A 22164-nucleotide genomic window follows, 5' to 3' on the forward strand; every position below is an offset into this window, starting at 1 on the left:
TTCCTGTGTGACTATCTTTTTATTGCCTTTCTGTTCTGCCTTCTCATTGGCTCTAAACCCAACCACATGACTTCCTCATCACTGCCTGTCTATACAGATCTCCAGGTTGGTACTGGGAAAAAGGTTCGGGTCACCACACTTGGTCAGATTAAGGGCGTGTGCCACCACTGCCAGACTTGTGCTATGGCTTGCTTTTAGCTCTGATCTCCGTATTTTATTTATTTATTATTTATTTATTAACATATATGTAAAATCTCATTTCAACACAAATAAAATATCACCATCCTCCAGAACAGGCCTCATGGTGAGTGGTTGGCCAACATAAAATGGACTCCACAGGTTTTTGTGTGCTTTTGCTCAGTGGGGGTGTTTTTTGTCTATTTTTTGTTTTAGTTGTTGTTTGTTTTGTTGTTTTGTCTTTCTTTTGGGTGTTGTTTTCATTTTATTTTGTCTTGCTTTTGTTGCTTATTTTGACTTCACATTTTTATTTTCTTTCTCTTTTTAAAATTTTTATTCATTCTTCTCTTGCACAGTACATCCTGACTGCAGCTCCCCATCCCCCCACTCCTCCCAGTTCTTCCCCAAACTCTCCTCTCCCCTAGATCCCCTCCCTATCCAGGCTAGGAGGGGATCTGCAGGGACTTGGGGGAGGGGAAGAATATGCTCGAAATATATTTAAAGTTAAATAAAAAAATACAATAAAAATTTCAAGTTCTAAGGGATCATATTAGTTAAAAATAAGAAAGAAAACTGGTTTTTAAATAGTGAATTGTGTTTTGTAATACTACAAAATTCATTTTGCAGTTATCTTTTTTGGGTAGACTTGTTAAAGTTTACTATGTATTCTATCACATTATTAGTGAATAATTACAATTTTGCTACTTTCAATATTTGTGTTTTAAGTATTTGTCTTCATTGTTCTATTCACGGGAACTTCCAGTGAAATGTGAGAATCAGCAAGATCAGATATTTTCACCTTGCTTTTGCTCTGAACTTTTCATGATTAAATATGATGTTCGCTGTTGGTGCTATTTAGTTGCCTTTAATGGGGTGATTAAATGTTCATTTATTCCTAGCTTGCCGAGAGTTTTTATTATGGGCAAACACTGTCAAATGTTCTTTTCTTCTGACTGAGTTTTTTTTTTTTATGTCATTTGTTTTGTTAATGTGATAAATTATATTGATAGATTCTTCAGATATTGGCTCAACCTGCCATTCTTGGGATAAACCTACTTGATTATGGTATATTTTCCTTTGTATGTATTTCTAGATTCAATTTATTAATTTTAGTGAAAGAAATTTATAACAATATTCAGCAGTCTATGTATTCATTTATATCTGTGTTCTCTTATAATATCTTTATCAGGTTTTAATTTCTCAGTTATGGTGGCCTTATAAAATCAGTTGGAAAATACACCTTACCCCTCTGCACTCTAAAATATCTTTTATTAGATCGATACTATATCTTCATTGGTTGTTTAATCGAATTTATCAGTTGAGTTTTGGGGGGCCAAAATTTTTCTTTGAAATTTTTAAAAATAATTCATGAAATTAAAAAATAGGGTTTTACTATTTATCCATCCAAATTCCCACAGACTTAGAAGTATATAGCAACAAGCACTTAACATCTCATTTCATGCTTTCAATAAGTCAGGTGTCCAGGTGTGGCTTAGCTGAGTCTCCTGCTTCAGAGTGACTCAAAGGTGACCTCGAGATATAATCGTGGTGATCACAGCTCATCAAGGTTCCTTTCTCTTCCTATACAAAGTAAGTTACAAGTTTTACCTATTCTTATGGAAGGCAATTTTCCTAAGGACACAGGGAGCAAGTAGGGATAACTACCATACAGACTTTTGAGTCTGCCTACCACTTATATATGTATATGATTATCTTAACTATTTATTTATTTTACATCAATGTTGGTATGATGTGTTCTTCAAAATATATCTATTTCATTTAGTTGTCTAATTTATTGATGTACAATTACTCATAGTGTTTCTTTTAGTCTCTTTAAATATATTTGTTGGGTGATGTCTTTTTTAATTAATGATATTAAAGATTTGTGATATTTTTCCTTATCCACCTTACTAGGGGTTGATAAATCTCATAAATCCTTCAAAGAAAATGACTTTCGATTTGGATTGTTTTGTAGTTTGTTTTTCTAGTTTGCTGCTTGCCTACCTGAAATAATTCTTCAATATATATTTTTTAATTTTAGCTTAATCCACTTTTGGTTTTCTAGATTCTTAAAATGGAGGCTTAGGTCACTGATTGATAGCCTTCCTTCCTAAGTTAAGGACAAGTTTCTCAACTGTATGATTGTGTGAGTATCTCCAGACCTCTCACAGGGCTTTGGGAAGGACTGCTGTAGCAGACAGGTTGGGAAGATTGACCCCTTGCCTTACTATATGGCAGCGATATCTTTCCAGATTTCCTCTTCCTGAAACAGGGAGGTCCTAGTGGCTGCCCTGATGCCAGCTCGGCAGAGTCATACAGTCCTTGCGTGTCTTACCAGAGTCATGCTTGTCTGCATATGCACAACAAAGTGCTGAGTTATATGCATTGTTGGCATCTATATTGAATTGAATGTTAAAACATTGTGGGATGATTACATGATGATTCAGCACTGAAACCAAAAGACAGAATATATTCATAAAGTCAGGAAAAGAGCAAATTTCTATCAATGAAGCAAATGGGAGAGAAGGAAGGTTTAGAATTAAATACCTTCTTCAGAGCAACCACAGATTTATTTCATTTATATTTTGCTTTTTATGTATACATAAATAGTAAAGTAGAAAGGAAAAAAACTGTCTCTAAATTACAGCTATGCTGAAAATTTTAAGTGACGGAAAAGCATTGAGTCATAATTTTATTGGCAGTGTTTTCTGTTTCCTGATGTGTCTTGCAGTTGACAATGCTTTCTCTTTAATGAAATACAAGTAAATCTTTTAATTCTCTTTTAAATACCATGCAGTTTCAAACTTTTATTATTCACTTTAAGAAGGGAAAACATCGAAGCACAATAGGTTAAGTTGACAAATGTCACATAGTACATGACAGAGCTGGGACTGGGTCACTGGAATCCCAATTAAAGTCTATGCTTCCCACCACACCATGTTGCCTTAGTCACAAGGGCACATGGGGGCAGTTTATCTTCTAAGAGCCTCACCAACTAGTGTTTGATTTTCAAAATGACTTTTGATCTTGTCCCACTTCTGCTTAACTTTTGTTAGTCCTCTACTACCGATAGATAAAGTCAGAGCTCATGATTCCAAGCCTCCATCTCTAGCTTCAGCCAATTCCTGAGTGTTGCCTAGCTCACGCAACAGAAGATGCCTGCCATACCAAACTGTTACTTCTTGTCACCATGGCTATAGGTCCACAACAGGACATTTTATTTCATGTTTCTTCTTCTGGCTTAATATTTGGTTTGTCCTCCAAAGAGTGCCCCTTCAGCTAATATTGCCTCTAAGTAATTTCTGCTTCCCTGAGGTTATTTGTGTCAAGCCCTGTGTAGTAAAGTGTTCTGCTGTACCCTTTTTCCCTGCTTGATTTTGCTTTGCACCCTTACTGTTATAAGGTATATCTGTGAAACAGGTTGAATCCTGCAACACTTCAAGCTTGGGGCTAGCTGGGAGAGCCTAGCATATAACTCTTACAGGACTCTGTTCCTAAGCCCTTTCGTTCTTTTCATTGATAACCTTTGCCAAGAAGCAGCCTCGAATTGTTCAGAGTCCTCACCCACGTCCTTCTGTATTTGATAGTCTTTTTTGAAGCCACAATAATATTGCTATATAAGTCTCTATTGTCATATTTACTGTACCATTTTACAATTATTGGGCTGTGGTTTTCTACTGCAGTAGACTGTAGGCTTCTTGAGGGTGGACGTTTTGCTAAGTTCATCTTTGTATGCTTGAAGCAACCATTTAATCAATGATCACTTTGTCCAGTCCAAAATATCCTTTTGATGTCTAATAGCATTTAAAATTAAAATAACAATTGAGAAGTATAGTAAGGAATGGGATTTAAGATTAAGAAAAAACTTGCCTACAATTTAATAATTAACTTAATTTATTTAAATTATTTTCTCATTCAATAGACACTTCAAAAGCGTTGACTGTATTGTCCTAATAAAGATAAAACAAGAACACTGGCTTAATTTAAGAAAAGTAGGAGAAGGAAATGAATGGCTGCTATTTTGTCATTCTATAAAGTGGAAGATACTGACTTTTCCTAATTTATAGTTGCAGCAAGAAATAAAACCCTCTAAGATATTTTGAAAGAAGGTTCTGGGTAGGTGCCAGCATTGTCTGGGTATTGTTAACTTCACTAATTCCAAAGGAAATTAATTTATTTTTCTTTTTGAGATTGCTCACTAAGTAAAATCTCAAACTTTCATTCTGATAAAATCCACCTCCTTATGTATTCATGAAGATAGTATTTAGGGTTGTTTTCCTTCCCTCATGTGCTTGCTAATGCCTTTCTTTTCCCTCTCACAGTTGTGCCATCAGCTTGCTATTTTTAATACTGCTTTTCTGACAGAACCAAGTTTAAGCTGTAAGAGATACATTTCATATCTTGCAAGTTGCCTCAGTGATTCACTCTGCTAGGAACTGAATATATTATATATCTTTTTATTGTTCCTACTCTTAAAAAAGGATATTAGGTTTCCAGAGACGTGATTTTTCAAGTCAAAATTAGGAGTGGGTAAAGATACTGTCCATCTAGCAGGGTAGGGCTTTGTAGTGTGCTGGGTGGAAATTGTTAGTAATTCTGGACAGAAATAGTTTCAGCTAAATTCAGTGAATGTCATAATAATATCCTATATTTTCTACTCATGAAATGAATGAGTGTGTACAAATGACTAGTATATAGAACTTGACCAATGCATGCATCATTCAGTTTGTGAGGACTTAGGCAGATGTTGTACAGCTCAAAAAGCCATTCTGCATCCACTCCTTTCGCTCTATTAATAACCCCCATCTTACTGAGGAGAAATAGTGAATGGGACCCTGCTTTGACTTTGTAAGACTCATGGAATTAATCTAATGTAGAAAATCATTTAGCTTTTCTTCTCATTTGGGGTTCAATACTCATTTTTCCTGAATCATACACAATTTTTAAAATTGTGTGTGATCTATGGGAATATTTTAGATTACTAATTTTAATGCTAACCAATCATATCTTTCAAAAGTGGAAGGTCCAGACTTGGAGCTGAATAATTCACAAACCTTGTATGGAAATTCCTGAGAAAATCCTATTTAAAAAACATTATGCAAATTTTCACATTGCTCAAGCCTCATTTACTTTTTACCAAGATAAAATTTATGTCTTAATCAAGTCCATGATCTAGTTGATGAAGGCAAAAATCCACAGAGGTCTGGCTGGATAACAGAACTGCAGTTCAAAGAGCATCGAATGGCCACTCTCCTAAATGCTACTGCTCTGCCATTTTGCTCTCCTCTCTCACACTGAAACACACTGTGGAATCCACGGCTTTCTGTTTTCTAATCACAGGCCCATTGGCTGCTTAAAAACACAAAGTCAGCACATTTTCAGCAATGCTTCGATTTTACAATTTAAGATGGTTTACAGTTTTTGTTCTTTACTTAGACCTATGCCCTGGCTCACATTTGCTTTTATGATTCAACTTCAAGCTATTGAAAGATACCCAAGTGTTATAGCCTCCTCCAATCCTTTTCAGAGATATTTATTTGGATACAATTTTCATTACTGTCTATTTTATTCATTATATACTCTACCTTCCAGATGTTGGCTTTTAAAAATAGAAACCACTTCCTAAAATTCTGATATTGCAACATAAAAACACAGTTTTTCTATCAGAGCAAGAACTAAACCAGACTTACAAATTGTGTGGTGCAGAGAAAGCAGCAGGATAGCTGAAGGAAGTCCTCAATCTGCTTCCTTCCTCCTGGTTCTTGCTTCTTTCACATTGCTATCACTCAACTCCCGAAAAGAAAGGCGAACAAAGACCTATTCTATCAGCATAGTTTCTCTGTGACAGGAAAACAGCTTAGCACTCAGCATCTTAGTGTGAAATAACTGTTGGGAGACAAAAGAATCAAAATGAGGCTCTCCAACACAGACTAAAGCGATGTTTTTGCAACTAAGTTCAAACTGCATTATTAATAGGAAGCTGGTTGATTTCTGCTCCTACCCAATGGTCTCTGAACAAATAAACAGTATCCTAATTGTTATTGCCTCCAGTTCTAAGATTTCCCATGCCTAGCCTTTACATTTCGGATTTCTTATCAGAATTGCAATCCTCTGAGGCCAAGCGTGGGCATTGACAGCTCTGGGAAACTGGGCAGCCTCTGAACACAACACATGGTGATTGATTCTTCCTCTAATTGAGATAGCCTTGAATGAAAAGTGACCGAATAAGAAAGATTACTTATTTCAAAACAACAACCAAAATAGTCATATTGTCAGGAGCACTCTGGCTAGGTAACCATCATCTTCCTACTATGGCAATATATTTCTAAGTGTTGAAAAAATAAAGTAGACAGAATCAGCAAGCGGTGAGTTGAAGCGTAAAGACATACTTCTGCTATAAGGATAGGAAGCTTATGATTTTCGCCGCTTGTTTTATTAACGTGAGTCTTAGGTTCCTTGCTTTAATCTCCTTTATTAGGACTAGCTGAAAGTCTTGTCATTATTTACCATGTCAGTGCCTCGGGTTCTCTGTTTTATTCGGAATTTTCCTTGCCAACTTCTTTTGACATGAAAGTGAAATGTTGTTTGGGTTAGATGTGTGAATGGGTCTAGGGTGGGTGTTTTATATGAAAACAATCACAGAAAATCAGTTGTGTGAGCAAATTCTATCTTCAGGCAAAATTCTGCTCTAGCTGCAAATGACACCCCATGTAAATGTTCTCTTATCATAGCTTTCTCCGCGCTAATGTGGTACTTTCTCATTGCTCCCCGCCCCCACTCCAATAAAACTAGAAGGGCTTTTGTGCAAATGGAGGAAGGCACACAGCCTCTTTTCCAGAGGCGCTTTCAGGGTAACAGGAACATACCACAAACTGTTTTAGCACTTTGCCCATAGCGTCTGTTGAGAAGAAAGGGTTAACTCCGCCACTCCGCCGCTCTGCAGCTGATCTGTGCTCATGCAGTTCACTAGGGCAGCGTGCTTATAAATGTGCGAGACTTTCCCAGGAGCCTGGCATGATATTCTACTATTTTTAATAAATAAGTAAAACTGCATCAGAAGAAGGCACTTTCACTTCTCAAGGAGTACACAATTAAAGACAGTGAAGAGCACAAGACCCAGAGAACAGGACTCCCGATCCAGCCCTGCGGATGCAAATGCATTCTGCTTTTCTTCTTAATTTTAATTTTTATTATTTATTTATTTGTTTTTTGCTTTCCTCAGTCCTCTGATTGAGTAATGACAATAGTTCAGGAGGAAAGCACACAGAAAGAAAATAATGCCCTAGGGCACATCAGTAGTAAAAGTAATTAGTTCATTGTTAGCATCAGGGTGCTGTTAACAAGCACACAGGCCTGGCTCTCTGACTAAGCTGCCATGGATCGAGGCAGTCAATTCCAAAATAAAAAAAAATAATTTTGTGCAGAAAAAAGGAGAGTGGGGATTATGAGCTTGGGAAGGACGAAATTTGGGAATGACGGATATTTTTCAAAAGCATGTCAGAATCTGCAAATGCTGCCCTCGCCTCCCGATTTGCCCATTATGTACCACATGTTTTTTCTAAGTATGCAGGCTTAGGAGAAGCAGAGAAAGCAGAGAGACACTGAGAGAGGGAAAGTGTCTCTGTGTGTGTGTGTGTGTGTGTGTGTGTGTGTGTGTGTGTGTGAGAGAGAGAGAGAGAGAGAGAGAGAGAGAGAGAGAGAGAGAGAGAGAGAGAGAGAGAATAAGCTAGCAAGTGTGGGAGACCAAGCAAAAATATTATTCCATGAGGTACCTAGGGAACACAAGGTCTAATTGGAGAATCAATAACTGAAACCCCATTTTAAATATTCTGCTCTATTAATTCTTCAGGTTAATAGAAGCTGCCTGCATGGTGATATTTTGGGGATATAGATATTCAGAGTTGGATTACTTTTGACAAGAGCGTAAGGAATCTATTCAAAGCTGATTTTTTCCCCCTTTTGTTCACTGAGGACCTGCAGAATCTAAGATAAAAATGGCAGTTGTCCTGAGGGCACCCCGAGGCATGTCATTAAAAACGGAATTTGATCCTCTTTTCATGGTTACTTGGGACAATCAGGCACATGAAACTTGAAAACTCATCAGTTTTCCAAACTATGACATGCCCTTGACTTTGCCATTCGGCCAGCCCCGGCTATTTCAAAATCCCTTTAGATGTCACTCTGTCTTCAAGAATGCACACCACAATCCTGAGCAAGGGATGAGAGGAGCCCCAGAGCATCTTGTCCCCACCCTTAAAGGGTTGAAGCACTTACCTCTGTATTTCCCATCAAAGACAAAGTCCATCACAGTCTTCCAGTCTTCGGACAGTAAACGGCTTGCATGTTTTAAAAGAAACCAAGCAATCTACTAATTGTAATTAACGGCAATCTGAGAAGTGTTTTCAATCTACTTGTTCAAGCATTCCAGGTAATGGGTTCCCCTGGTTTTAAAGCTGGTAGAGTCACAGAGAATCAGATAATGTGTTTGTGTTACCATATAAAATTATATGGTAGGTTATTGTTCATTTGCTTTGTTTCTTTACTTTCTTTCTTTCTTTTCATTTCTACTAATAAAGACGTTTTCTCTTCAATTGCTCACATTATCCAAAGATGGGGAATTCATAAAAGTAGAAGTATGCCAGTATTGTGGGGCTTTGGAAATGAAATGTGTATTTTACAAGGCAATCCCTAGAAACCAAAGTTTTCTTTTAACTAATAAATTCTTAAGTGAATTTATGAACCAAGGTCTTATCCCACCCTCTACCTCATCACTTGTTTTTCAAGATGAATGGCAAAGAGAGTCTCCCTCTGTGGGCTCTTCTGCTTTCCCTGACCTGGGAGATATTTGAATATTCCCAGCAGTGAGAATAGCTTTTCATGAAGAAAGGGCAATACTCTAACCCCAGGGCAAACAGGAGGCTTTTCCAAAGAGGAAGCATGTGGGTTAGCTATTTCCCCATATAGCTTAAGACTATCTTTTCTTTCTACAAAAGAGAAAATAAGAAAAGAGATTTGGCTACAGAACTCTACCTGCCCACTAAAGCCTGCTGCATTTTGATAGATGTTGCTGTTGAAGCACTGTAAGTTCAAGACTGTGCAAGAGGCAGCCATGTGACTAGCCAGTATGGACTATAGAATGAAAGTCATTTAGCATCCCTGGCAGGTCCAGAAATTCTTGTGCTTGGGTCTTACACTCCAGATATTCCTCCTCCTGTGTAGGACTTTACTTCCTGGACTTTGGCTGGTTAAGCTGTTGTTGAACAACAGGACTTTTCTTTTGAGTTTATTTCTAATGTATGACCTGTCACATAATAAAATTCCTCCTTGGCAGAAGTATGTGGTTGGATTTATTTCCTCAAATCATCTTTCTACAGGAATAGCATTTGAGGACTTTTTTGTCTTCCTGTATTTCTAGTTGTTAGGTTTCGTAATGTGAACAACCAAAGGAATAACTTAGAGTGAGCAGTCTTGTATAAATCTCTGTTTTTCAAAATTGTTGTTGTTTACCAAGAGAACAGTTTTTTATAAGCAGATAAATGAAATGTATCTTTTGTTTGCTTTGTCCTGTGGTTTCACATATGGTTTCTCTCCCACCTGGATGTGTTTTTCCCTCTCAACCCCTAACTCTGTCCTATTCTGTCTTACTTTATTTCTAAGCAAGGCTCCTGATGGTGGCTTTCCCAGTGACTATCCACTCAGCAAGGATCATTCAAGTGCACTGCCTCACACTCACATGTCATGAAATGGACATTGCTGCAAAAACTTGAATATTCCATGCCTTAGCATCTAGTATAAAACTCAGTTGAGTTTCTTTGCTTCAGCAAAAGTAGTATTAAGTTTAATCAAGCACAAATCACAAAAAGAAGTAGATTCTTTTGAAGAAATGTGATACCTATAAAGATCTAGTATCTATCAGAGATGGGCTAAATTAGACCTTTAGGCCAAATTCATCCTGCCATCTATTTTTGTAAAGAAAGTCTTATTTGTTATTACACAGTTAAGATCATTCCTGTACATATGATTGTCTGATGTTGTGCTATTAAGTTCAGAATATAGTAGTTTTAGCAGAGACCCTATGACTCCCAGGAGCAAATTCTTTACTATCTAGGCCTTTATGAGAAAAGTCAGCTGACCCTTGACCTAAATTTTTACAGTGGATCACAGCAAGAAGCCAATCACCTGACTATGGAGCAGCCACAATGAGATGAAAATCAACCCTGATAAAATGCTAATGGAAGCACTTCTCAAATGTATAGGGGAGAGCAATTTTAAAAGTAGCTCCTGCCTATAAATAATTATATGGGAACTTCTACTTTCAACGGGGAGAAATATATCAGAGCTGAGAGAGTTGCAATTATCATTCCTCCAATTGATGGAGAACTTCATACTTATCAAGCACTATTTATACAGTTGCCCATGAGATACTGATTTCATTTATTTATGTAACAAATATTTACTATTTTTCAGGAGTTCATACAGGGGATTCATTGGTGAGCTAGTCTAGAAGCAGGTAGTTAAATTCTCATTCCCTATATTTAAAAACTGAGTGTTAAAAATGAGTGGCACAGTCCAAATCAGGCAGAGTGTGAATCTTCAGCCTAATGTCTGGTATACTTAAGTGAGTAATTATGATGATTAGATAATAATTATACAGATTTGTGCAAATGTCACATTTTCTCTAATTGTATGTTTATTGGTTTGTGATACCACCTCCCCATAAATATTCATATTATATATGAAACCTATTTTAATAGGACCTGGTTTAGGACACTTGCTAGTTTTGTGGAAACAGTCTCTTCCAACTTTGGTTTCCTCATCTTTACAGTGGGGACAAATAGTATATAATTTTTAGCTTATGAATGGCAATTGGATATGTCATCATTCACTGAAACAAAACAAAACAAAGCCAAGATCCTGAAAAATCTTCACCTTATAGGTCTTTTCTAAACCCTATGCTTAGAGAATCTCTACCATGTATCACCCAGGCATGCCTAATTATTTGACACCCTCAACATGTAGTATGCTACAAATTCATGCTTGAGAACTGAGTAATTGAGTCACAAAATCAACCATCATGGTTTAAATAAGTGTATGATTTGTGTTGGATCACATTTACAGCTTTCCTGGGGGCACATGCAGCTCAAAGGACAACATGCCTTTGTGAATATTTTCAGAGATAGACTTGTGTATTCATTAAGAAGAATTATGGCTAGCCTTCTGTATACCCCACCCCAGCATTCCCATCTTCAATTTTTTTACCTCATTTGCTTAAGTCGATTCATTTCCCTTTGTAAAAACAAAGAGAGGCAGCACTAGCCTAACGAAGTGGTAGGAAACGATTGGCTGTGCAAAACCATGTGGCTGTGCAAAACCATGTGACTGTGCAAAAATGAGCTTGTGCTAGAGACCAAGATGCTGGTTTTGTTTCTTCTGTCAGTACCCTCTTAAAGACTAAGGTTCCAGGCAGGGTACTGGTACCTAACATTAGGCAGTGAGTGACATCCAAGGAACTCTTGGAAAGCATCAAACTCTTCCCGATATGAGGACCTTGAGGAAAAAGGCAGGAATTCCAACTGATGAATACCAGTTAGCACATCCTGCTAGGAAATCATGCTGCTCTGCCCTGGTTTGAAATTTGAAGGAAGAAGAGACCCCCCCCCCTTTTATCACTTTAGTAGCCAGGAGCTATTGGACAAATTACACATAAAAATAATATTTACAGGTCAGGTAATTATTCCTGTGACTTCGGGGAAGTAACTTGGTAATAGAAGAAGCACTCTCTTATCTCTTCTTAATTCTGGAGTCTAAACGTCTTTGGCACCAGACTGCCTTCAAATCAGATGACACTGCTGCTGACTGTCCCCCCAGGGCATCAGAGGGGGTGTTGAGCATTTAGTGAATTCAAGGAGTGTTCTCCGTGATGAGAAGTGCTGTCCTGTGTTAAAGGTGTCAGTGTGAGGAAAGCTTGAAGGAACAAAAGACTACGTTTATGTAGGTGTTCTTTCATGTTGGGTATTGCGTTTACTGCTTTTGATTAAGATGTATGATTAAGTTACTGAATGTGACGTTCGTTGAGAGATGGAAGATTATCATTGGTGAATTGCAAGAGAATAAAGAACAAGGTGACAGATGAAATGTGAATGAGAGGTTACATACATTGATGTCTTGTTTACTTGATTTAGGAGTTTGAAATAGAATTAATCATTTCATATTTTAATATGGTAGGAGAAACAAATTAAAAATACTCACCAATACATAATCAAAATCTATCACAATAGGTTTTGACAGGAAACTTAGTTTCGGTTCGATAAGTATGTGCTGGGGGTGGAGATGAGTATTGTGGAGCCTCTTAGGGAAGCCTACACTCTGTTCACAAATATGATTCTATTAACATTTGTAATATTCCAGTGTTGATAGGTAAAGTGAGATTTTTCTTGAAGTTTGAGCACTTCAAGTGAAAACTCATTTTTATCTGCTATTTTTTCTCTGAAACACTGAGGATGCGAAAAGAACCCATCATCTCTGAACATAGAAATTAAAGAATGAAATGGACTATGAACTGAAGCTGAACAGTCTCATTTCACTCTTGCAGTTAATACGGTGAGAAAAACCTCAAAACCACGGATGTTTAAAGGGCAGAAAAATCGTGTAATGTCTGAGGTCAGATTCTCTAAATAGCACCTGTAGTTAGGCTAAAATCCACTATGCAGAACGGAATCTCTCCCAGAAGGAACCATACCCCAGATGTGCACAGCGTCCTCTCTGATTATTAGCTGGTCTTCTGCTTTGCCAAGGGGCCATCCTGGCCATGCTGTTGCATTTTATAGCTGGAGGCTGAGGGAAAGAGAAGGCTCTAAATGGCACTGACCCAGGAAGTAAGGCAGCATTACACCTGGAAGTGGGTACCTGGATCTTCTTGCTTCTAGAGTCCCCAAGCATCCTCATCTGCTCCTCTCTGCTCCCTTCTCCTTCTGTTTATTTTCCTGTACACAATGAAGCCACAGCATCTGCAGCATAGTTCACTACCTCCCCTCACATTGGTCTGGGTTAGCATCCTATGCAGCAAAGGCTGACTTCAGCTTCTGTGGGTTGACTCTCCCACCTGTCTGTTTGCTAGTCTGAACTATCCATAACAACACAGTCTCCCTTGCTCAGAGTCCTTTACATGGAGCTTTCATTTGAGAATGGTTTATAAAATGGCTAGGAATTTATAATTAAATTTAAAAGAAATTTCTAAATTGGAGTTTACTTTTGCTGACTTTGAAAGCAGTATGACTCTGTTGTAGAAAAATGTGGAAACAATAGTAAGTGAAGAAAAAATAAAATAAAATTTCAAAGTGTGCTAGAGAGTATTAATTTCTGTGAATAGCTGAACATAAATTTCATTTTCTATTTTAATAAGTGCAGGTGGCTTTCTTCCTTGGTTATGAAGAGTGGGGATGGAAAGCCTTCTTGTGTATTTTTGTGTGTTTCTGTATATCAGTCTTTATTATATAGCTTTATAGAGAGTCAAAGGGTATATATGTGTTTTCTATAACTGTCTTTTATAACAGTCTAGAAGTTAGCAATGAGCCTTGCTCAGCTAGCTGCCTGCCTCAAGGCCTATCAAGTGCTGACCATCAGGGAGAGGGTGGCATCAGAGCTGAAGTCAGCTTCTGAGTCTTTCATGTTGTTCATCTTTGGGAACAAAAGAAGCACTAAATCCACATATAAATGGATTGGTAGTTTATTTAATTAAAGGAGGGGGTTCCTGGTAGTCTAGGCTGGCTTTCAGCTGGCTGTGTAGCTGAGGATGGCTTTGAACTCCTGATCCTCTCGCCTCCACCTCCCTATGCTAATACTATAGACATTTGGCACCACGCCTAACTTTGGAGATTTTTATATTATAGAATATGCTTTTTTTTTTTTGTCAAAGGGGAAAAATACTAGTTTTGGTTATGAAGAGTTCTTTTCTGTGATTTTAAAAAAAATGTGGCTTCAGATCTTTTATGGTGTCAATAAACTAGTGGACATGTTGGCAAATAAATCCCACAGAAAGCAGTTAGAAAGGATCAAGCATAACTTTCACTACGGACACAGGGGTGCCTTTTCTTCACTCAGAAAATGACCTCGATGCGAAGATGCCCTTCCTGATAGTCATCCTGTTTCTTTTCCCCAATATTTACACAAAAATAAACTTTCCTACTTGAATCACACAGAGGTGCTTCATTAGTCCAGATAGTATTATAAAATTATAAACAGCACTCGGTAGTGAACTTGAGGAGAAATATTAATAAATGATTAATTTTTAATAAGGGAGACTACCAGGAATGTTTTAAGGGTAGTGTCTCTATGCTGCATTCAGCCAAATTATGTTAATAAATTACCAATCTATCTGACTTTGGTATTTGGGAGGTCATTTCCTTTTCCAAAGCCATAGACAGATTTAAAGATGTGTAATGAAGATGGGTCTTTGAAGTGGGTTTCATTTACCTTTCCTTTAAACACACACAGAATGAATTTTCCACTCAGCTTGTTTTTTTGACTTTTAAATCTCCGAATGTTTACACTTTATCTGCAATATTACATTATTATTCTAGTTAGAATTTTCCTGACCAGAAGACCTTGGCACCTTGGTGGGGGGATGTTTCCATGAAGAGCCTGATGCTTACATGGCAATTGGGTAATGAGAGGCCTGTAAATCGAGTCAGAGCATGTAATTCTCTTCCTAGGTTGCTCTCCAGCTAGATTTTTATGACTTTAAGTACTTCATGATCAGTAAATAATAAATTCAATTTACCAGATAGAAGTTTTGTCACTTAGAAACACTCACTTGGAATATATATTTCTTAATTGGCATCAGTGGCACATTTCCCAGGAAGCATAACAAAATGGATCATTTAATAGATGCCCAATCTCTCCATCCATCTATCTATCAGTGCGGTACATGATGTTTTGACTTTAATATGGTAATTATCTCAGGCTGACTTCAGAGCAGGAAGCTGCCTCCCACACAGCAGTGCTTAATTACTTTAGACTTCAGCTTGCCAAGTGAAAAATTGACTGTTTTTTGCACATTGCATGGAATCGAAATGATTTCATTGTCATTTCAGTTGAAATACAGCCTGACATCTGCATAGAATCATGGCAAAGATAATGCAAAATTTCTCTGAAATTCTAAAATGGTCTGAAAGCTGCCTTATTTTATTTTATTATTATTTTTTTATGAAGCTGCACTTCATTTTCAGAATGTAAATGAAGATCCACTTCACATCCAGAGAGGCAAACTTTTAGGAATTTTCTTCTGCAGATGCCCTGAGAGGCAAGTCAATAAACGTCTGTGTTAGCTACAGTCCAATGCCTGCTTTCACAATTAGGGGGCAGAAGAGCAATTGGAATTGGCATGGACTGTAATTAGCAGTGAAAATGGTTAGCTTGGGTGTTTAATCAAATGAGAGTCAAAAATTTAGGGAACTGCAACTTTGTGTAGATTTTGAAGCTAGACATTCTTAAGATGAAATTGTCAAATAAACCCAGTCTGAATTTGTGCTGAAATTCATCAAAAATAGGCTTTGTTTGCCTCCCCTTCAGACTGCAGCTGTCAATCATATACCCTTAATTGAATAATTTGCACAATACCAAGAGCAGATTTTGTGAACAAAATGTCCACAAAACATGTGATTGGATAGAGCGATGAAGTAAAATTACAAGGGAAGGCGTTAGTGTAGTGGAGCAAATCACAGCCACGCTTTCTCTTTGGCCAGAAGCTCTCCACGAGTAGCAATGACACCTTTGCCATGTAAACCGCAGGGGAAAGTAATTAAATTTAACAGAAGCTGCCCTTGATTTAAAGCCACAGGGGAAGTAATTAAATTTAATAGAAGCCACTACTTCTAAACAAAGATATATGGTATTTCTATCACCAAATGCTACCCCCCCCCCCACACACACATGTGCCTACAGAGTCTAGTGGTCTGCCTTGGAAACCAGGTTCAGAACAACTACTAGGCAATGTGTTATTGAATATTATGGGTTAGATTTCTAGGAAGGAAACTCAGTTGGTGAAGTGATTGCCTAGCATTCATGAAACCTTGGGTTTGATCTCTAGTGAGTCAGGCATGGTGTATCAGAAATTCAAGATCCTCCTTGGCTATATAATGAGTTAGAGGCCAACCTGGGATATGTGACACGCTGTCTCAAGCAAAACAAGAACAAAACAGTGAGTTAGACAGATCACTAATGTAGCACCAGCACATCCAAGCTACAGTTCAAGAACTGGTGGTACCCTCCCTGGAAACCTAACCGGATCAATATTTGGCTTTAAGATGTCATATAAAATTTGGGGTGAAAAATACAGTTCTGTTTTTTTTTTTTTTACAGTCAACCTTGATGTGCTTTGTGTATCTGCCTAAACTCTTCCAAGTGTCTGTCATTGAGCCTGCAACTGCCGTTGCCTTTCTGAACTGGTCCAGCGTCCTGGCCTTGGCAGAACAAAGTTCTCCTTGCTTAAACTGTGTGCTCTTGACATCTCAGCTCTGTGGGCCATAGAACCTCACTTCTTTCTACACCGAATTAGCCCTCAGTCAAGTAAGAGGTGAGGTGAGGTGAGGTGAGGACGTTCTAGAGCCTACAAGTATTCTGGGAAAACTTGTAGGAGACACTTGCTGACACAGCTGTTTCTTTACCATGTCTGGTGTCCTGTATGTATCTGCTTGGCTGAAAGGATGCCTTAAGTTACTTGCTTTTTTGTTTGTTCGTTTGCTTGCTTTTTTTGATAAAGAACTTCTTCGACCATATATCTTTGGGATTTTGTCCTAAATCTCACACAAGAAAGAACTGTGTGTGGTAGTTCACCTGTGTAATCCTAGCACTTGGTAGGCAGATGAGGATGATACTTGGTTAATTCAAGGCCAGCATGGTATGCATAGTGAAATACTGCCTATAAATCAATCAATCGATCGATCAATCAATCAATCAATCATACTTTAATACACTAAGGACTGCATAACATGAATTTTACAGGAGACCAAGAGGTCCACTACAGCTCTTGTTTCTTCTGTCTTCTTCCAATTTGGGCTTGAGAACTATAGAAAATATTTCTTGGCTATTTTTATAGAATCAGATTGGAAGGCATAACACTAACAAAGGATGAGAAGAATAATTTACTTTCTGAATTTAATATCAAAGAAATAAAAACATAAACTATTTACCCAGAGGAAAAGCGTAGGGGTGCAGCTGACATGGAGGAGCAGCTCCCAGGAAGTATTAAGAGAGTGGGTTGTTGTATTGTGCTTGTAGCTCAGTATAGCTTACTATAGCTTATAGGGCAAAAGTGGTACTTGAATTTGAACGTAGCCTAGCTCTTTCTAGCCTCATTGTTTTGGCTAGTTCCCTGTATCATAGTTTTCTTCTGTGTAAAGTAGGTATAAGAACAGAATCTGACACATGGAGCTGGAAAAAATACCAAATTGGTAAATTGGTTCACACATATAAGAGCTTAGAAGAGGACCTGATGCCTAGCAAACATTGTTTCAACATCAACTCTTATGATGTTATGTAGGTTGAAGTTTGTTCACTATTGATAACAGTTCCACATCACACCTTACACCATAAATCTACCCCATATGGTTTTATTTGAATTGCACATCCCAACGACATTGGAAACATGGACTGCCATGTATTATAGTCAGAGGAAAAGCTATTCAGCCATAGTCCCTAAGCACAGATTGAAGAGTGGCAGTGAGTCATTTGGTTGGGAAGTTGGCATGGAAGGGGGGGTCTGTAGTGGTGTTGAGGGGATGGAATAGATAAAATTGGCAGGCACTGCCACAATGAGAACTGTATACCAGCACATGATGTCAAATCCCCTCGAAAGCCGATGAATGCCTCCTTAGAAGTTGTGAATTTTACCAGTTTTCTTGGTTAGCCCAGGATGGGAATAAATGAAATCAGTTGCTATGCCTTCCAGGACTAAGTGTGCAGTCACAACACAATTGTCAGTTATATATTCCTGTCAAGTAGTTGTTGGATAGAAAACCACCAAAGAAAGAATTTTTCTTTGTCACATAAACTTTTCACAATGGAAAAGGCTTCTGAAATAAATCTAGTGGCACTAGGGAGTTTACAAATACTAGCATATTAATATACAGCTAAAATAATAATAAAAAAACACCATGCTGCTAAAGATGTTTAGTATTATCAGCTCACTGCAGGAGTTTATTAGAAACTCCTGCTTTCTTTTATTAAAATTTCAATTGGCTTGGTGAATGAGATCCTATGTTAGTGTCATAAAGTGAGAAGCCAGAAGGAGAAGATATTGGCAACTAAGTGTAGATTTCATTTTAAAAACACTTTACATCATAAAGAGAAGGTTTTGTATTGTAAATATCACATATCATGCTAGTGTTGTTAAAATAGACTTAGTAATTTTTAAAAAATTCATCAAATTGTCTTTGTCTATGATGCTATCTGGCACATTTATATTTCTGCAGTAAAGTTTTAAATTTATCCCAAGATGTTTTTAGTTATAATCAGCAGACATGATTTTTTAAAGTTTTCATAAGATAGTACAAAAGTGTAATTTAATGGGAATCCTCTTTGGCAGTGTAGCATGTAGTAACTGCTTATTTTAATAACCAGCTGATTATTTTTTCTTCTGCATTTTGGAAGCTTTTACTAAACTAACACAGTTTAGGTGGGTGGCTAGAGAGATTACCCATCGTAGTCTCTGGTTGGAGGTTTGGATTGGCAGTGTGGATGTGAATCTTGTGGAGCGCTTCCTGCAGGTCCTCAGTGCTTTCCTGTATCAAGGTCCCTGCTTCCTTACCTGGTGGAGCAACACTGTGAGTAAGCAAGGACCTGAGGTGCGGTAGTGGGGAGCTGTGAGCAGAGCCTCACCTCCCCATTGCAACATCTGGAGTCGCCGTGGAGGTGAGAAGTGCTCAAGTCGCAGCTGCAGCCCCTTTCATAACAAGTTCGGTAAATGTTACACATGGTTGCTTGCTTAGAAAATGTTTTCCAGGTTGAACATGTTTATGGCTTCGGCATCTGAAGCCGAAGTCCGTTCCTTCCTGACTAGAGCAGAGAGTACTCACAGACTGCATTCTGACTTCATGGGCATGGGAAGCTGGCAGTGGGTCATTTACACTTTTCAAACAAATCAAAATGCACTTTGATCGTTAGTCCAAGTTTCTTTAAATGCAATGAATAATAATAATAAATTAGCCAAACATAACTGTTTTCCCCTAAAGTATGGGTTACTTTTAATGTAACCTTTTTTTAATTGTGTTCTAGATTAAAACTAAGGTATTTAATCCATCTTAGTTACAGCATATATTTTCTGAGAAGAGACATTAACTCAGTAAATTAGGTAGAGGAGGGTGTGTGTGTGTGTGTGTATGTGTGTGTGTGTGTCTGTCTGTCTGTCTGTGTGTGTCTATGTGTGCATCTGTCTGTCTGTCTGCCTGCCTGCATGGGTTTATTTTTCACAATTTAAGTCACAACACATTATCTGAGAATGTGTATTTATATAATAAAGGCAGCATTTATTTTTACAAAGATTTTCTTAGTGAACTATCACATTTTATTTAGAAATTGTTAGATGCGCTGAATGTTGTCAAAGCAAGTAGAGACTGTTTCAGCAAAGAGATACATTCAAAACAAAGAGACTGTGTGCTCAAATCTTCAGTGTTTAAAAACCCCAAATTGGAAATTTAATTTAATGGTTAAATTTTATATTATAATATCAGTTGTTTAGCATAAATTTTGATCACAACTTTGAAATAAGATGATAAATAATTACTATTCATTGATTCAGTTTTCCTTTCTGTTTATACATAAATGCTCCGCTGACTGTCAAAATGCCCTCGGGTTGCTAACAGACATTCAGATAACACCATACACTTAACCAATGCTTTTCCAAAATGCAAGTCTTACTGCTTTTAACTGGATTTTACTGGCACCTAGCACAATCCTGAGAATTTTCTTTAACATTCCTTACAATCTTATATGTAATATCTTTCCTACATACTTTAAAACAAATGTGTTTTATATCCCATAGAAAAGACTTTTACACAATAGACTTTAGGTTATGACATCATAAATAGAAAACAATAGTTACCTTTATCCAAACTAAATGCCTTGCCATTGTGAATGAAATGTACTTGGAAGATATTAGTATTTTACCCAGAATTTGGAAAGGACAATAAAGTTAATTCTTCCATAAACCAAGTTACTTCACTGTTCTTCCCTCCCAATAAATAAATAACATATATATTCTCTGAGCACCTTTAACAAGGCTCAGGAATGACCTATGTGAGCCACCAAATGGTTTGAATTGAATCTGATCTTTAGATATGTAGAACAACATTTTAGTGAATTTGGGAAAAAATAAAGTACTTCAAAATCCAAATCTATGTGTGATTAACTGCAGAGTCAAGTGTTTTAATTTCAGCCCAGGGGAAAGACAAGAACAAATGAAGGAATACAAAGACCCATAATGAAGGGCAGTAAAATAATCTAAGTGAATCATTTTATTAAAATGGTTGTTTCACTATAAATAAAGAACCATAAAAAGAGCAATTTGTATATTCTCTTACAAAAAGCCTCACTCTAGGCAGCCAACCACTAAAATTTTATATGGAAGCACACCAGTGTGCTTCCCTAAGGAACATGTAGATATCTGCTGTTCTTTTTAACAAAGATTGAGATGCTTATAAAGCGCTTAGCAAAGACTTCTAAAAATAAACCCCTTCCTGCAATCCCTTGCCCCCTCCACTGCTCACAGTGTAGATGAGAGCATCCTGTCCTTCCCGTGCCAGCCACATTGTTTGACTCCAACTGAAATAGCTTGTCAGTGTTGCCAGGCTTCGCACGGCAGTCTCTAACCCTTTCCTTGTGGGCATCTCTCTTTGAAACGACAATGACGCCCCACTGACTCTCATATGTGTGAAACAAACAAGTATACTGATTTGATGGTTTAATTGTAACTGGTCAAGCTCAAAATAAAATGAGCTGCAAGGTCAGGGAAAATGTATAGGGTACAACCCTGTGGAGGAACCCAGAGATGAGAGAGATGTTTTATTGTTGGTAACAGCTGCCTTGTAGCTTTAGACTTGTTTCTTTCCCCCTCTACAGATTGTCTCTGAGCAACATCCCGTCAGTGTGGTGGTGTATCCTTTTATGGTCTCCCTAAGCAATGCTCTCTTGGCCATTTACCTTGCTCCAGGTAACTTGGGGAAACACAGCAGACGTGTATCATTCCAGGAGTCTGCTGAGTTATTTGGCTGCTAATTGATTCTCAGAGGAAACTGAGTGCTGCTCTTACCACAATGCTAGGTTAAGAATTCCTCCACCTAGGCGTGCTTACTTCAATGAAATTAAAAGTGCGAGCGGAATGGATATTGGACTGGGAAAGGAGTTTTTAAAGGAAAAGTTGTAACAAATACTGCCTTCGTGAGTTAGAAAAAGAAATCTGACAGTTTTCAAGATGTAGGAGCCCATTTATATTTTAAAATTTTGTCATAGTCTTAACTGTTGGTGCAATTGACATGTATCATGATAAAAATGAAAGCTCGAGGCTTTAAACCTGTGATTTAAGGGGGCTCAAGGCCTGGAATATGAATCTTAGCGGACAATGTAATAACTAACTTGTTTTAAGGTGGTTTTTACCTCTCTTCAGCCGTTTCCAGGTAGCTGTGTTTGTAATCAGTGTACAGTAAAATATGCTATAATAGAATAGACTCCTCCACACAGAAGCATCTGTACTTTAAAAACAGAGCATGGTGGCGAGTTGCTAAAGGTGTATTATTCCTGTGAATCGGTTTATCAGCAGTATAGCAACATTACAGGACATGCTAAGCCATAAAAAGTCTTAAGTGGCTCTGTGTAATACTGATTAAGTAACGGGGCAATACAAGCGAGTTGTGAGAGTAACTGGGGCTGCCAAGGCTTTGGAAACAACACAGTCATAAAAGTTTACTTTCCTTGCAGACCCAGTGTTTCCCTCTG

This window comes from Onychomys torridus, chromosome 6 (genome assembly GCF_903995425.1).
Source record: "Onychomys torridus chromosome 6, mOncTor1.1, whole genome shotgun sequence".
Classification (NCBI taxonomy): domain Eukaryota; kingdom Metazoa; phylum Chordata; class Mammalia; order Rodentia; family Cricetidae; genus Onychomys; species Onychomys torridus.